At 35.9% G+C, this 13,473-nt stretch overlaps 1 pseudogene; it reads right to left on the bottom strand.

The window, feature by feature from the left end:
- Positions 1–8,914: 8,914 nt before the first annotated feature.
- On the bottom strand, positions 8,915–11,183 carry LOC149265625 (cytochrome P450 94B3 pseudogene; annotated as a pseudogene).
- Between the last annotated feature and the right edge of the window lie 2,290 nt (positions 11,184–13,473).

Genomic DNA, 13,473 nt, shown 5'->3' with positions numbered 1-13,473 from the left:
AGGCCTATTTCTCTGTGCAATACCATCTACAAGATTATAGCAAAGATTATTGCGGTTCGCTTGAAGCCTATTCTATCCTGCTATATCTCAAAGGAACATTTTGGGTTCCTGAATGGGCGGCAGATACATGAAGCCATCGGGGTAGCACAAGAAACCATTCACAGCCTCAGGCAGGCAAACAAGAAAGGGGCAGTGCTCAAAATAGACCTTTCCAAAGCTTATGATCGAGTCAGCTGGACATATCTCAAGATGCTCTTGACTCATCTCGGTTTCCAAGTGGGCTTCATTAGATGGATTATGGGGTGCATCACCAATGTAAACTTTGCTGTACTGATAAACGGAGCTGCTTCCCAATTTTTCAAGAGTCAAAGAGGACTTCGCCAAGGGTGCCCGTTATCCCCTCTGCTCTTTCTTCTTGCGGCTGAAGGTCTAAGCAGACTTATCTCAAAGGCTAAAAATTCAGGTTTGATCAAAGGTTTGGAAGTTGCTGTTAACTTGTTCATTACACATCTGCTTTTCGTTGATGACATTCTGCTGTTCTCAAATGGGAATATATCTGAAATATTAGAAATAAAGACTATTCTTGATCTGTTCCTGAAAGCTACAGGGCTTAAAATAAATGACAGAAAGTCTCAACTGATATTTGAGGGCTTTAGTAGGCAAGAGGAGATCTCAATTGTGGCCCATCTACCCTTTGGAACATGCAATATGGAGCAGCCCTTTAAATACCTGGGGTTTTGGCTCAAGCCAACAGCCTACAGGAAGCAGGATTGGAACTGGTTAGTAGCAAAGATCGAACAAAAAATATCCCATTGGAGCTTCAAGTGGCTGTCGAGGGCAGGTAGGCTAACTCTGGTGAATTCAGTTCTACAGGCCATTCCAGTTTTCTGGGCAGCCTTGACTTGGATACCCAAAGGAACCCTCCACAAAATAAGACAGCTATGCAGCAGATTTCTTTGGTCAGGGTCCAAGGAGGAGTCCGTCCTCCCTTGGGTGGCGTGGGATAAGATCGCAAGGCCAAAAGATTGGGGAGGATGGGGGTTGAAAAATCTTGTCGATTTTAGCCAAGCTCTAGCAGCCAAATCAGGATGGCGAATCATTACTATGGAGAATCTTTGGACTAAGGTGGTAAAAAGGAAATATGTTGATCCCACTCCGCTCGAAGACTGGGTAAGAAGGCCTAATAAGAAAGGGAGGAACTGTTCAGTCATCTGGAAAGCCACTTCGGAGGCTTTTAAGATAATTGAACAAGGGCTGGCATGGCGGGTCGGGAATGGAGAAAGTTTGAGGATTGGAAGAGACCCGTGGGTTGGCTGCAGCGAGGATTATGCCCTATCCCCTGGATTTCTTACTCATCTGGATGACTTAGGTATTAGGTGCTTAAGTCAGATTGCTTGTATGGAGCAGTCTTCTATTTGGGGTCAGGCTTGGAAGACTGAAGATGAGATAGGGCTAAATGTCATTTGGAGGAATGATTGGCAGCGGTTTATTCAGGAATTGAAAAGGTCAAATGTCAGAATAAAGGATAGGCCAGATTCTCTGGTCTGGGCACATGCTGAAACAGGATTCTACTCCCCAAAGGCTGGGTATAATTTCTTGATGAAGAATAAAGGATGGAATCCTCCTGTTTGGTGGTCCAAACCTTTGTTTAAGTTAAAATGCCCAAAAAAATCTAGAATTTTTTTCTGGTGTGCCTTAAACCATAAGATTCCTACCTGGGAAGTTCTCCAAGCACGCTACAAACAGGGCCCTGGGAGATGCCCTTTGTGCTTCGCGGATGTCGAAACCATTGATCATCTTTTTCTGCTATGTCCGTTTACAAAACAGATTTGGCTAGAAGCAGAAAGGCTCCTTAATGTAAAACTAAGATGGGAAGGGGTCAGTATGAATGCCGCCTGGGAATTCTGGTGGAACCATTTTCAGGGGAGGAATTTGAGAAATCTGCCCCCTATTATCTGCTGGGGTGTTTGGCTTGCTAGGAATCGTAGTATCTTCCGAGAAAAGTTGACACATGTGGCAGCAGTAGCCATTCAAAGTACCGCCATCCTTGACAGCATTCCTGTGGATGAGGATCATGACAATCTTAATCAGAGGAAAGCACCCAGTATTAGGGAGGGGATCCCGTGGGCTTTTTTTGACGGTGCCGCTCAAAATAATATCACGGGTGCTGGGATATGCATTCACTTAGATAATTCACACTCTCTCAAGGCTTCAGTAGGAATTGGAATGGGCTCAAATAATTTCGCTGAGCTCTCTGCTTTAAAACTTCTGCTCTGTTGGCTTATTCAAAAAAATATCCTCACTATTCAGATTTATGGAGACTCTATGAATGTTATAAACTGGGTTGTTGGGAAATTCAGATGCCAGAATTATATGTTGTTGCCTCTTTTAGAAGAAATACTATCATTAAAACAGCAGTTTAATGTTTTTTCCATTGAACACATATACAGGGAATTCAATGAGGTTGCAGATGGGCTTTCTAAGGCAGGTCTTCAACAAATTTTGGGCTCGTGGAGAATAACCGAGCAGATCCAGGATCAGATCCGTGTGTCGGATCATCCTCCACATGCATAGCTGTTTCTCCTTTTATGCTATATGTACTAGATGTTCTGTCTCCATCGAATATCTGGTGGCATATGTTTTTTACTTTCGTTTCTTGCTACTGTACTCCTTCTGATACTATGTTGTTCTGGGTTCTTTCAGAGCTTTTGGCGGATATTTCTATATCGTTATGGGATCAGTTGGGTTGTTTTCCTCTTGAAAGGAGGCCCAGTTGGATTCCGGATTTCTGAACATGTTTTTTCCTTTGGGTTCGGCAGTCTAGGCCGAGAGCTTGTGCACTTTTTTGAGCAGCTCGTTATAGGGGTGTTGATGATCCTCTCTAGAGAAGGCTGGCCTTTTATTAGGCAGAACACTTCAGAATGTTAACTCATCTGCTTGTAACTTTTTTACTTCTTATAAAAAAGTTCGCTTTTTTCTTTGGAAAAAAAAACATGATTAAACTTCATACTGGACTATAAAATAAGCCTGTAAACTCAATAAATAAAAAATACAACGAAATAATATGAAGATTGTTAAATAAAAAAAATTGTACTTTACTTTTTATAATTAAACAACAAATAATTGATATATTAAATTTATGGTTTTTTAATGTATATATTTTTTTAAATTTATAATTTGTAATTATATATATATATATATATATTTTAATTTTGTAATTATACATATACATATATATTTTAATTTTGTAATATAAAAATATTAAATATGGACCAGTATTAAATAATCTACAGTGTATATTGAATTAGTAAATCTGATATGCTTTGAGTTAATTGTATAGGCTAAAACACTCACCAAAGTAGCCAAGGCTCCTAAATTCCCTGAGCCGAAGCCTGCAACGTCCCCTAAGAAGTTAGATAAGGCAACAATGCTTGATAAAAAGGCAATACCTGCGAAGAAAATAGATCCTGCCAAGAGGCTTGCCTATGCCAAGGCTATAAAGAGGGCGAATTCTCCTAAACTGAAAAGGGCAGTGCCTACCGCAAAGAAGGCCTAGAAATAAGATGGTGCAGTTTTATTTCTAACTGCAAATCTGATATTTGAATTGTCACTCAGTGAAGACCAATTGAATGATTCTATCTGCCATCTACTAAACTTCTTGTGTATTATTATTATATAAGTTGATTGATGGTTTTGTTTGAGATGAAAATACTTGTAATTTTTGTTGTAATTTAATATTGATCCTTGTGAAAAAGGATGTTGGTAGGCTATGGTTTTTTAAACATGGAATTTCTGGATTATTTTGTGTTGGATTGAGCTCTGAAAATAGTGTGATATAAATTAACATGACTTCTGTGTATTCCATGTGTTTTTGATTGAGCAAGAGAATGAATGAATGTTTTATACTCTAATTTATAGATATAAATTAACATTGAGTGAGAGTATTGGCATGAATGAATGTTCTATAGATATAAATTAACACTTAGTTGTGGGTATTGGTAAGCGTTTTAGATTGGGCAAGTGACGAAATGAATATTCTATAATGTAATTGTAATTAATTAATTAAAGGCAAGGTTTAGAAAGTTTAAAAAATATGGTTGGGTATGATATTCCAAGTATAAATTGAAAATTGGGTTGTGGGACCAGTGTTCTATAATGTAATTGTAAGTGGTTGGGTGTGATATGCCAAGAATAAATTGAAATTTGAGTGGTGTGGTAATGTGATAAATTAAAAATTGAGTAGTATGGAAGATTTTTTGGTTACGATGCTCTATTGCAAGCCTATGCAGATAGCCATGCGTTATTAGAGAGAAAACAAGTTCATGCCTACATCCTGATAAACAAATTTGAGGAAAATATGTTTTTAGGATTCAAACTTGTATGTATGCACAATTTGAAAATATTTTGGATGCACACCATGTGTTTGATGAAATACACGAATGAGGTGTGATTATATGGAGTGCCATGATTAGAGGTTATGCCAGGAAAGGGCTATGTGAGGAGGTCATAAGGTTGTATTATCAAATGCAACAAGAAGGGATAAAGCCAAACAACTTCACCTTTCCCATTGTTCTCAAGGCATGTGATGGGCTATCGGCTATGCAAGAGGGTAAAGAGATTCATCATCACATTATTAGAAATGGATTTGAGTCTCATGTTTATGTGTGCACAAACCTCGTCAACATGTACTCCAAGTGCAGCTATGTAGAAGTAACATGCCAAGTCTTTGACAAAATATCTAAAAGGGATGTAGTTGCATGGAGTGCAATGATTTCTGGGTTAGCCCAAAATGGATTTTCCAATGAAGCTTTAACAATTTTTCATCAAATGCAGTTGGCAGACATCCAACCCAACACAATTACCATGGTTAGTGTGTTATCAGCGTGCTCCCATTTAACAGATCTACAATAGGATAAGTGGATCCATGATTATATTATTATGAGCAAATTTGAATTAGATATTTCTGTGTAGACTGTGCTTATGGACATGTATGCTAAGTGTGGAAGAATAAAGCTTGCCTCACAATTTCTTGACAAAATGTTTAAGAGATGTGATTTCATGGAATTTAATGATTGTGGGTTATGTCTTTAATGGACAAGCTATTGAAGCATTGAGACTCTTCTGTCAAATGGAAATGACCAATTTGAAGCCCAACTTAGCTACCATTATGAGTGCACTCCTTGCCTGTGGCCATTTAACCTATTTGCATGAAGGCAAGAAGATCCATGATTATATTATCAGAAATGGACTTGAATCAAAATTTTCTATGGGGAATTGCCTTGTAGATGTCTATGATAAGTTTGGAAAAATTGAGGTTGAGCGCAATATTTTCCAAATAATGTTTGAAAGATGTGGTCTCATGGAATGCCATGATTTTTACGCACATGTAGAATGGACTTGCCAATCAAGCTTTGGTACTCTTTCATGAAATGCAAATCACTGTAGTTAAACCCAATTTCGTTACTATGTTGAGCGTGCTTCCAACATGTGCTTATCTAGCAGCTACGAAACAAGGTATGTGGATCCATGTTTACATAATTAAAAGTGGAATAGAGTTTGGTATTTCTGTGGGAAATGATCTTGTGGACATGTTTGCTAAATGTGGAAATTTAGGAGTTGCACATCAAATCTTTTAGTAGAATGTCGAAAAAAGACAAGGTCTCATGGAGTACAATGATTGGAGCGTATGGAATGCACAAGCATGGTGAGGATGAAACTGAAATTTTCATTCAAATGCAACAAGTAGGAAAAAATCCAGACCACATCACCTTCATTAGTATCTTATCTGCATACAATCATGCAGGTTTGGTGGATGAGGGCCTTTGATACTTCAAATGAATGAGTCAAGATTATTGCATTGCACCCACCTTGGAGCACTATGCTTCCTATGCTTTGGATTTTTCTTGTATTGTTCATAATATTGATTTAGAGAAAATTCACGTAGACTTGTATAACCAACTATTGTATCATAGCAAAAAATTTCAATTAAGTCACTAACTGCATTACCCTAAGAAAAAGAAAACAACTCAAGAATTTAGTCAAATTTTCAACATCCTTGAGTTCAAAAGATTCATATTTTGGCTTCAAATTGATCTTCTTATAATTTATCCAAAATCATTCCATGCAGGTTACTATGATCTGGTCCACATATTGATCAAAAACATAATGATACAAATGTTTGCTAGAGTTTGAATTGGGGGAACAATGTAAATGGATCTGAAGGAAACCCAACAGAGTTATATCATTTGCAAGAAATCTTGAATCCAAATAAACTTGGGATATACAAATAGGGTGTGGATAAATTCCAACCATTCAAGTAGGAAAATACTTCAAACACTAGCGTTTCAAGTGCAAATACATAATGGATGTTTAACCAAAAAACCAAATCAGGGTCTTCTGGTTAATAATTGAAATTCTGTAAAGTGTAGAAGCGCGGACGAAGCTATGTGAAAATGGCTTTGATTATGCAGAATACAGACGTGTGGAGGAAAGCTATCTGAAAGTGAAATTTATTGTGTAGGATACGAAAGTGTGACAATGTAAATAATAACAGATTGTAGAAACATGGACATTCTCAAAAAACGACAAAATACAAGTCCTACATAAAAAGACAACTTTAATCAATTAATTAACAGTAAATACATAAACTATTTATGTTATAGCTGTTAATCTTATTTATTTATACAACATTCTATGCATATTTAAAGGTTTTCATGATTTCAACATGAAATTCATACAAACATTTCTTTATGCAAATCATACATACATCATACATATGTATAGATAAACCTTTTGATAAATATGTTGGTTAAATTATTTTATGATTAATCTTCGTAATAATAAAACAACATATAAGCATAAACCATGAGAAGCCAATAAATAGTATAATTGTCTTATTACAAAGTCGTTCTTCTATTAAATTGGAAGTTGATCATATTATTATTACTTCCTAACTTTATTTTCATTGGTGAGTCCGTCATCTTTTCCCAATAGCCAACAAATTTCTATTGCTACATGACCAAGAACGTAATCCCATCAAATATCTTTTGCATAATATTTTTATACTTAAAATATAAGCCAATTGCAATGTACCCCCACCTATTTTCTTTATAGATTTATCATCCTTAAAATCTAAGTAAATTGCAAACTACGGCGACCTATTATTTACGGATGAATTTATACCACAAAGTAACAATACATAAATAACCAATTCACTAAAAACTATCATTTCGATTATAAATTCTATTAGCAAAATAAGGTAAAAATAGTATTTAAATGTATTAGGAAATAAGGTAATAGGTAAACGATATTAGGAAAATAAGGTAAGAATTATATTTAAATGTATTAGGAAATAAGGTAATAGGTAAACGTATTAGGAAAATATTTTTAATATATAAAATGTTTCTTAATAATTCTTAATAACTCTGTACAATCTTTACCTCATATGTTTAGGTAAAAGATATACATTAAAATGATATTAAAAAATAAGATATACATTAAAATCATATTAGAAAATAAGGTAAACATTATATTTTGAAATGATATGAAAGTATGATTGTGTTAACCATAGATTGAAATGGGAAGAAGATTTGAAGGCAGAGAGTATATTTATATTAACTTTCTTTATGATTTATACTTTCCACAATAAGGTTAGGTAAGTCAGTTTTCCCGGGGTGAGTCATATTATGTAATAATATAAACATGATTCTTAAAGTTTATAGTGAAGAGTTTTGTATTTTAAATGTAACTTTTATGTATATTCTTTTAATGTTAGGCAAACTAATCTTTATATTTTAATAATTTTCACATATTATAATTAAATATTTTTTTACATATTTTTTAAATATTTAAATTAAATAATAATTTTTTATTATCTTAATTTTTGACTTTTAATAATTAATAAAATAAATTTAAAATTATATTAATAAATCTTTATATTTTAAATAAGAATTATTAATATTCAAAGTCTTTTCGTTTCCATTTGCCAAATATTTTTGCTACAGTACATAAGGTACACGAGTGTTGATACCTTTTAAGATCCAATATCTATTATTCCATTTATTTGTATGGTATAAAAACTATATATTAAATTAGATATATTATTTAAATATAATAAAATATTTATTTTTATTATTTACGTCTTTACATTACTCTCTATTTAAGCTTTTTCCATTGTTTTTTTTCATAGTATGCTTTTTCATTTGGCCTTTATGATGAACCACACTTGTGATTTTTACCAAAAGACTTTATTTAATAAATATATAAATAAATTTAATATTTTTTATAGTTTTTTGAAACATTTAAATATATAAAAAACAAAACATAAATTTTTAATTTAAAAAATATCTATGTAATTTCAAATAAAATTTAAGAGACAATAAGTGGATATATTATTTAAATATAAATATTAAAAGAGATTGTTTTTATATTTAAATTAAATAAATAAATAAATTTAATATTTTTGAAAAAATTTTAAACATTTACATGTGGGTTGTTTTTAGTGAGATTTCTTGGAAGTTTTTGTGGTGTATGTTTTTCGTCTTTTTTTTTTTTTTTAATTTGGCAGGAATTTATTGAAATCACAAGCTAAATTTGACAGGAATATATTGAAATCATATGCTGAATAGGTAACCCCTGCACAATCCAAATGCCCTAAAAGTTTTTCTAGATGCTAAATCCATATATGAAGTTTAAATAACACAAATCAAGATTTCACGTAAAAAAAATTGACCAGATTTATACAATCAAAAACACAAAAAATCACACTAAAAATAACTCTATTTAAATATATAAAACTCATAACTGAAATTTTTAATTAAAAAATAATCTATATAATTTCAAATAAAATTTAAGAAACAATACATATACAGAGAGATATCGGTTGACCGATTATTCTCTATGTCGATTCTTTTGACAAGTGGAATGCACGGAAGGGGATGAAGACATAATCTCGTGGGTGTAGTTGAATTTGCAAATAAAATTGACAGTTGACCCTATTCCAAATATATCGGTTGACAGATCATTTTCTATCTCCACTCTTTTGACCAGTGGAATACGCGGAAAGTCAATAAGACACTTTCATCATAAGTTGTTGGATCTGGAAGGTACCATGTACGTTCAAGTTGCCACGGATTGAGACGAGCTGAGAAAATTGATCGGAACACTAAATTTTGTGAAATTCTGATGACAGTCGTCATCGATCTCCATAGTTTCAACAAAATTCCAAGCTTTAGAAATGCTCAAAATCCATTGGGCACAGCTCGTCAATCATCGAAGAAATTATGGATCGAGACATTTCACCAGAGAAACGCGGCTTTTCAGTGCCAGTTATCTGCCGGGAGAACTATCAGATACATAATTTAATTAATCAATGTCAGCTATGCATGGGAGTGGGACAAGCAGTAGGGAATGGCATCGTCCTCCTCTGCACTACAACGGGAAAGCCACCCTCCATACGCGCAGTCAAGCTGTGAACGAGGTTCGGAGTTCTTCCACGTGAATCAATGGGTGGCTGCAATCTGAACATGGAAATCACAGTGGCCGCAACATATTTCATCTGAATGAACGCCATTTCTTTTCCCAGACAAACACGAGGTCCGCCTTGGAAAACTGCGAATTTGAAGGGACTCTGTGGAACGAAATGGCCCTTTTCGTTCACCCATCTCTGGGGCTTGAATTGGAGACAGTCGGCGCCCCAGATGGCCTCCATTCGACCCATGGCGTATTGATGATAAGTCACCCTATTGCCTTTGCCCATAAAAGTCCCGTCTGGCAGGAAGTCGTTGTCGAGGGCGTGCTTAGAGTCGAAGAGGACCGGCGGATAAAGTCGCATAGACTCGCAGAGTGAGGCGTGCAGGTAATGCATGTTCTGCAGCTCCTCGTAAGAAAATAGAACGCCATTAGAAGAAACGGAATCTTTATGTTGCGATCTTCTTGCGGCGATGAGATGCGCTATCTCTCCGTAAATGCTTTCCTCTACGTGGGGATGAGAGGATAGAAGCCAGAAAAACCACGTTAATGCAGACGACGTCGTGTCTTTGCCGGCCAACATGAAATTGATGATCATATCTCGCAGAGATTCGTCTGAACTCGTGTAGTCCTCACGTTCGAAGCCCATAGCGGCGGCGGGCATATAATTTTCATGTCCATGGCCGAAAGCCATGAATCTGGAAATGAGATCCGACTGTCCCAACTTCGTTTCGGCGGCCGCGGTAGCGCCGCCATTGTTTATCTCACTTCTCCGACGGCGGATAACTTCCGTGGCGAACTGGTGCACCACACTAACGGCTTTCGAGAGGCGCTTCTCGGAGCCGATGTTGAGCAGTCTCTTCATCTTCCACACCAACTGTATTGGTGCCGAAGCCCTTTCAGCGCTCAGCTTTGCTGCCACATCAAACGCCACCGCCAGCTCCGACTCAGAAGTAAGACACGTGTCCAGCCACGCAGGATCGACCCCGAAGGAAACTTTGCAAATGGTATCGAATGCAAAGCGCTGAAGAATGTCCTGCAAATCCAAGCAGCTACCCGTCTCGCAAGCGTTTTGCAGAAGCGGCAGGAGTCGATCCGTGACCTCCTCGACGACGACCCGCATAACGAAATTGCGGAGAGAGCGGGTGTTGAACTCGTAGCTAGCGACCTTCCGCTGTAGCTTCCATGCATTCCCGTCGGAATTAAAGATCCCGTTCCCCAGCAGATCGTGGAGAATGGCCGTAAAGGGCTCGCCCTTTGGATAATTGTCGAACCGCGTCTTCAGAATGTGCTCAACGTTCTCAGGATTCGCAGTCACCACCGTCCGGATTCCCCCAAGACGCTCCAACACGATGGTCTGCGTGGGGGACTCTGCCAGCATTTCAGTTGTCCATTGAAAGTGTCTCTTTCGATTCTTACAGAACGCAAACAGCGAACCCACAAGCGGATACCGCTTGGGTCCACACTCCAATATCACTCCTTGGCCACTGCAACTGCCATCACATAATATAAATTCCCGCAGAGCGTACAAATAATGAAACACGTAAAACACTATCCCCGCCGCAAATGCTGCTGCTAGCGGTTGCAGTAAATTCGCAGTGAGGCCTTGAATTTGCAGGGACATTAAACCTATAAAGTTCTCCATTTCTGCGTCTGAGTGAGTATGCAGACTGAAGCTTAAAACACCAAGAAAAGCTTCCTTTTCTTGCGCACATACAAACGGTGGGGATGACTGGGTGGAGGAGGAATTGAGGTATGCCCGACTTAAATACCTCAAGTGAAAGGCGTTTTTTCAACATATAATTTATGCACGATTTTTAAATGTGTGTTGTTGCAGTCACACGCCAACCATGCACACGCATTTAGTTTAATTTGTTGGTAGCACGCTGCACGCACACGAATTTAGTTTGGTGTGTTTTTGTATGCACACGCATTTAGTTCGATTCAGTTGGTAGACCGTACAATAATACAAATTACTGGGCCCTACGATGAAAAAGGCCCGCAGACCCGCATTTAGGATATCGACACCATTTGGTTTGACTGGTTCGGTATCGTCTCCTGAAATCTCGGTCTACTTCTGCGTTAGGATATTATGATTAAAGTTTCTTGATTGTAAAATCGATGTATTCTAACAAGGTTTTAATATATTAATCTATATCTTTTAATATTTTAATATGTTAATAATTTTTTTAATATATATTAAACAGTATTAATTAATTTATTTTAATATTGAGTAGTAATTCAATATATTACATACTAATTAAATAATTATAAATACTTTAAAAATAAAATTTTAATTATAAATATTTTAATGTGTATTATGGATTTAATATTATTTTTTTGCTATAAATATTTACTTCATTTCAGAATGCAAGCTTATATAATAAAAGAGTTATAAATATTTACTTCATTTCAGAATGCAAGCTTATATAATAAAAGAGTTATATTGTTGTTTTTATTTATCTAAGTTGGTATTAGAGTATAGGTTGGAGTTTTGGTGAAAAGTATAATTTTTTGTTGTGTTAAGTGTTGTGCTGTGCTACCAATGGGGTGCATATTAGAAGAATCAAAAGCACTTGTGTGGTGGGAAGATCTAGATGTGAGATATTTTTATGCTTTTTACTTGGTAAGAAGAAGTTATTTAGGTCGAATATGTTTGGGGGCTGGTGTTATATCTATGGTTGAGATTGGTTAGATTTGTGAAAGAATTTTGTGTGTGGCTTTTATAGTGTTGAGACCTACATGTGATTCTAACAGGCCTGGGTGTCACTGTTGCACATCTCGGTGCGGGCTTTAGTTAATAAAATCTTTGGTTTGATTATGCTAGATAGATGTGGATCAAATTTAGTGAGAAAATTGTTGCTTGTTTCCCCTTGGTCAATGCCTTTAGAGATTGGTAACTACCAATATCAAAATGTGAAGGGTCAGTGTATAACTGCAAAGAATGTGATTTGAACCAAGGAAAACATGTGCTTCAAGTGCATAGACTTCCACTATTGACCTGGACTACTAAAGGCTAAAAGAAGTATAGGTGTTTCCCAATTTTGAAAGAGGAGAGCGACTGTAAATTGGAGACAATGGTGAACATTTTGCCAGAGAAGATCTGATGGTATTTGATGGTTTCGAGCAAGTAAGTTTAATGTTTGTATATTTTTATACTAAAGTAAATATGACATAATTTGATTCATATTTGGTGTAATGTGTTTTAGGACTCTACAGATGTTCCCAATTTTTTAGCATTACAAAGATTAGATCTCAGGATATTTGTTTTAAATCCGGTGCATTTTTTTACTTGGGATATTTAAAAATGACAAATCCATTTGTTGATTCATATTTAAATGAAGCCACAAAGCTAGATGGAAAAAATTATATAAAATGGAAATTTAAATTGCAGACATTATTGGAAAACTATAATGCTTGGTCAATAGTATCAGGAGATGAAACCAAACCGATGACACCAACATCTTCAGTTGAGGATTAGGAGCGCAAAGGGACCAATTCCAAGGTACTCTTCCAAATGTCCATCAAGGAAAACATTATTCCACACATTAGGGATTGTGCTACATCTCAAGCAACATGGGAAACACTCAAAAAGTTGTATGAAGCTCCCAATACTAATAAACTGTTATTTCTCAATTAAGATGGAGGTAAATGAAATCATTGTTGATTTTCTTTCTAGAATCAAATAAATTTCTAATAAACTTGGTGTTATTGGTGAAAGATTTCCAGCAGTTCTCTCGTAACAATTATTTTGAATAGGATGTTGAATGATTATCATATGTTTATCTCTAAACTTTCAGCTAGGGAAAAAGACTCCTACCTTTGATGAATCAATAATTATTCTCAGACAAGAAGAAAAGAAGGAAGAATTTTACTGGTAGATCTCAAAGTTCAGATTTGACACTGGTGTTGTCACCCTCTGAAAAGAGAGCTCTAGTTGTGCAAACTTTGCTTTTTAAACTCTAGCCGCGGGTCGAAATCCCTTTGTATTTCCAACTCTAGCCT

This window comes from Pinus tabuliformis, chromosome 6 (genome assembly GCF_031772625.1).
Source record: "Pinus tabuliformis cultivar Carrire ecotype Pingquan chromosome 6, CPIR1, whole genome shotgun sequence".
Classification (NCBI taxonomy): Eukaryota; Viridiplantae; Streptophyta; class Pinopsida; order Pinales; family Pinaceae; genus Pinus; species Pinus tabuliformis.
Note: the sequence above shows the minus strand (reverse complement) of the source record. Positions and strands in the feature narration are given on the sequence as shown.